At 40.1% G+C, this 5,000-nt stretch overlaps 1 protein-coding gene across 2 annotated transcripts in view; it reads left to right on the forward strand.

Annotated features, from left to right (window-relative positions):
- The window catches only part of LOC101849039, a gene marked incomplete at its 3' end in the record, with an annotated part of 16,526 nt that overhangs the window by 5,763 nt on the left and 5,763 nt on the right, over positions 1 to 5,000 (forward strand). The window contains 1 exon segment of one of the 2 annotated variants that reach the window (XM_005094456.3): positions 3,123 to 4,332. 2 annotated transcript variants of the gene reach the window in all.

Consider the following 5,000-nt stretch of genomic DNA (forward strand, 5'->3'; position numbering starts at 1 on the left):
ACACACACACACACACACACACACACACACACACACTCACACATACATATATACACACACGCATCTTGCCTTGCACGCGGATACGAAATACTATGCAAGCATGCTAAGACGGATTTTCAGGAATACACAGCATGAGATAGGCACACGCCGGTCCCAGATACAAAGGATTCTTTAATTAAATGCCTCCCAGTTTGTTTTTAAGTATCCATACACTCGACAATTGGAGCCCTGTTCTCGACATTTATTGCATGCGCCTATGTTTTTCGTTAAAAAAAAGTTCCTGTAAGGCAAATTCAATAGTAAAAAGAGATAAACCGTAAACCAAAGAACAAATTGGGCCTTATCGATTCAACACTCGAGAAGTTTTCCAAGCTGAACGTTAAAACCTTCAGAGTGACATCTCCCTGCAAGCATAAATTCACATCATGCGTCACGAGCGTTCTGCTGCAAGACTTGGCCCGATGTAACCCCAAAACGTGTATTGTTTAATAGGGAATGTTTCCAAAACAACAAAAGTAAATGTGATGCAGCGTGGTGGATTCAGGCTCTCGTCAATATAACCAAAGTGAAGAAACTTGCATTTTTTCCGCAGTTTGTGAATTTTAATCAAATTTTAGTTTTTTGGCTAAACATCTTTCATGGCCATTAAAGCACTCATTTCTGTGCGGATTTGTCTGAAAACGTTGAATAAAGGCACAAAAAATGTTAATTTTTAGTTACCTCGGACTCTTAAGCTAAGGAAATAACTAATCTTTGGCGGCCATTTTCTCACTAATTCTACCTCTGAAAACAGGTGACCCCACCTCCTTCATTCACAAATATCTCGACTTGTGTTCAAGATAAATGGATATTTTTTTTCAACCAAATAAAGACAAGTGAACAAGCTTTAAGATGATACCAATAACTCCACATGCCCAAAAATTGACGAGAGCCTGATTCCACCACGCTGCATCACAAATGTTAGCGGCTCTGGAGAGGAAAACAAAAGGCTCGTGGGTGGGGAAGGGGGGGGGGGGGTAAAGGTATTAGATTTAGTGCAAGCTGAACGGGTGTTGGGGACCTGGATACAAAAGCAGTTTCGGGAATTCACCCCTGACAATAATGGGACCTCCCTGGCGTTCACACGTTGGGAGAAGATCTTGATGGATGGTGTGTAGTGAGAAATGTTAACACGTTGTTTCCACGTGGTTTGAAAGCATTGGCCTTTCCTCGTCCGGTTTTTTTCCTTCAAGATTTACGTGCCCACCTGATTGGGCTTACATTTCAAGTGGAATATTTCAAAGTTTCATGAAGGCCTATAATTTTTGTGTTTTTTTATTTGTTTGTTTGTTTGTTTGTTTGTTTGTTTGTTTAGTATTTCGTTTGCTTGATTTTAACACCATATCATGTCTTTTTGCCAACAAAATATCAAACGAATAAAGGACCAGGAACAAACTGTAACTCTAGAAGTTTAGCGCCCCCATCAACACTCAAAAGATCTTTCAGGAGGCGGGCTGCTTCGTCCTTGCCTGTCAGGGTCATCAGGGTCACCTGGGCTGAGAAAGATACAGCGTTTTAGGAAAAAGATGGGGATACTTGATTAAAGTTTTCTCAATTCGAGAACCAAACTCACGTTCGTTGCGTTAAGAAACCAGATACAAACTAAAATACTCACCCCCCCCCCCCCACCACCCCCCTAAAAAATTAATTTAAAAAATAAAAAAAATTCCAAATAAAATAAAATGAAATGAAATGAAATAAAAACAAAAAACAATCAAGACAGCCAATCTTTATGATAGTCTGGGCGGAGTGGATGAAAATAGGTCGAGCAGTTTGCACATCATACTTAGCTTTCCAAGGTAAATTATGAAGGTCACTCAACCCAGGTCCGCTGCTACTGATTAGACCAGTGTGTCCTCGAGTTGGCTTAACTCTTTGATGATCCGATCCGGACAATGGTGAGAGTACACAAGTCTCTTTTGTACGCTCGGGGGGTGGGGGGGTGGGGGTGGGGGGTGGGGGGTGGGGGTGGGGGGAGGTATTGTAAAATACTATCAGGGAAACAATTAAATTTTAATCATTAACACTTTTATAATTTTAAACTGATGTTGAAAACGCCCATTTTTAAAAAACCAACTATCATTTCCTTCACCCCCTCTTTTTTAAAGCACTTTTAACTGTTCTCTTATTTACTTACTCTGCTCTTTTTTAATTTAAGAATCAACCAGTCATAGAATGTGTCATTTCAAGAACCCAGCCGCCTCTTATACTCCCACCGGATATGGCTTTTCTTCTAAAACGGAAGCTGACAAAATTTTAATGTTTTCGCTCCACATTAATTTGGATACTGATTTCAATGCGTTGGTACTTGTGTTAGCTCACTTGATATCTTACCAAACTATTACGTTAATGACCCTGGTTCGAATTCCCAGCCAGGCATTCTTGAACTTCAGTTACTTTGGGAGCTTTCATACTGCTCCATAACCTAGCTTGGTTCTATAAGAGATGAGGGATATTTATATGTGGGTAATTCGACAGAATTTATACAATTCAGGTAATGGGCTTTGGCCTTGCCGGTCAGGAATAAACCTGACTGAGAGGGATACACTATTCCAGTAGAAAGACCGCATTATTTCATAAATTCTTCATTCGGGAATAAAACTTGGACCTTCTGCTTGCGACAGCGAAGCGCCTTACCGCTACACCACAGACACCGGCTTGGCTCTAATTGGCCTATGGTGGTCTGCTTCTTATTAAATACGGTTACGGTGTTTATAGGGAGATAAAACACATACCAAACAAAATCGGTGCTTGTGCCAGCGAAAGAGACCAGCTGATCAAGTTCATGTTATTCTATATTCAGAGTGCTATCTTTTACAATCGACAAAACTGATTAATAATACTTGTTAGTAAAAAGAAGTGTTTGCTGTAAGTGCAAAGAATAACAAACAACATTTTAAGTTACATTATTAGTTGTTTTTGGTGGGGGGGGGGGTTCAAGATAGGATACCTCTTCATCCAAATGTCGCAGTCAGTGCATACCCATTTGAACTTCTTTCTGAAACATACTTTCTTGACTAATAATTTGGCGTTTTAAGAGAAATTATTATTGAGGCGAGTGATTGGTAAAGACCTTTGGAGTCTATCCCAGACAAAAACTAGTTTTTAAAAGAATTTTCTTCTTTGTTTTTAGTGTATTTGTTTTGTTTGTTTGTTTGTTTCTCAAGGCGACTAACACTTCAAATTAGCTATTCACCAACGGGAAAATACGCGACTTCCTCTTCCAAAAGACAATATTATTATATTGGCAGCGAAACGGTATCGATGTCAGCCAGAGACCGTCATGATCAGTACCGCGTGCGGCGTCACGGACATGTGTTTTTTTAAATATTGTTCCTTGCTCTTGTTTGTAGGCTATTTGTAATTTTTTTAAAAATTATTTATTTTGTGTAACCATTTTTGGAAGGCTTAAGGAAGAATATTTTAAGAAACGTTCTTTATTGAACAATAATTTTACCCATGGAACTTACAAAACTTTATAAAGATGAAAGATAGTTTTTGTGCATAAAAGAGAGGCTAAATGACGAGCGGTTAAGACAATATTGGTGATTAAACACTTCATGTTTTCGGTGAAATAATTGCCAGAAGAGGACAGTATGACACAATGATAATAGCATTATGAAATAAAAAAGCTGGTAAGAAACGTTGAGATCCTAGGGCAATATTCTTTAAAGAAAACAACTCAAGTGAATCAGCTTGCGTGCTTAGACTCAGTCAAAACTGATGAAGTGTGTCTTTGTAAGTCAGCTGTAACCCACACAGCGACAATAAATACGCCCACAGTGATAGCAGTCCAAGGAGTCCCGCTGAGGCTTTATCAGCGAGGCATTAGTCTAAACTTTTGAACTCGCAATGGATCGTCTTGTTTGTAAGGGGTTAATATTATATACAATCGCGATAGGAGACCCTGCTACCCCTTGTTTACTCAAGGCAGGATCATCTGAGCTTAGATTTCGCGTGTGGACAGAACCTGTGATATCTAGATAAATAGAAGTATAGATCTGCCAATAACGCCGGGGTTCGCAGCTCAGAGAGAACATTCCACGATTGTGATCTTGCACCGTGTTGGTTTAGAAGGCAGCGATTGTGTGTTTATGTGAGCCCCTCTCCAGATTTGACTTGTAGATTTGTGTTTACTTTTGTATGGGGGAGATTTCCGGCAACGTCCCCTGGAACAACAACAGCCTTTGTTGTGTGGCACGAGGTGTCCGACGTTTGGTGACGTTGTACTGGCAGACAGGGGAGATGTGCAACCACGTAGCTGGAATTGTTCAACCTTTCCAAAATGCAGGGGTATTGACAGTTTGTCTATTGATTAGTTTTTTCTTTTCCTTTAACTGCCGTGGCCTCCGGCGAATCAGGTTTAGGGGTATGCTTTATTCAAATATTGAAACAGAAGAAGGTCTTTAAAAGTTTAACAGTGTACCTCCACCCTCACCCCGCCCATCGAAGCTCACACCTTCTCGTCCCCACCCCACCCCGCCCCTTATTCTTTATCCTCTTCACAATATGCATATACTGTTCTATGTGCTAAAATATGCAAGCGTGGTTGGATTTTGACGGAAGGGTACATAGACAGACCTTCATTCACTGAAAGGTGTGTTTCTCCAACTAAAATGTACCCATTGTATCACAAGCGCGGGGCCACTCTCCTAAACAAAGAATACGATCTGTTCATGTTAAGGTCATTAACATTGGGAGCTTAATGCATAATGCAGCATGTTGTTGTTCTGCCTCAGTAGATTTTAATTATTAAAACAGCTAATGAGCAGTGTTTCTTGCGACCGAAAATAAATACCAGCTACAGTCTGATTTGTCTTCGTTAGACTTCTGAACATAATGTACCTGAAACCAACATTATAAACATTTTTAAATCCCCACGTAAGAAGAAAAATTCAAACATGAGCCCGCACAAATGAACCAGCTCAAAAGAACACACACACACGAACACACACACACAC

Source organism: Aplysia californica, unplaced genomic scaffold (genome assembly GCF_000002075.1).
Source record: "Aplysia californica isolate F4 #8 unplaced genomic scaffold, AplCal3.0 scaffold00082, whole genome shotgun sequence".
Classification (NCBI taxonomy): domain Eukaryota; kingdom Metazoa; phylum Mollusca; class Gastropoda; order Aplysiida; family Aplysiidae; genus Aplysia; species Aplysia californica.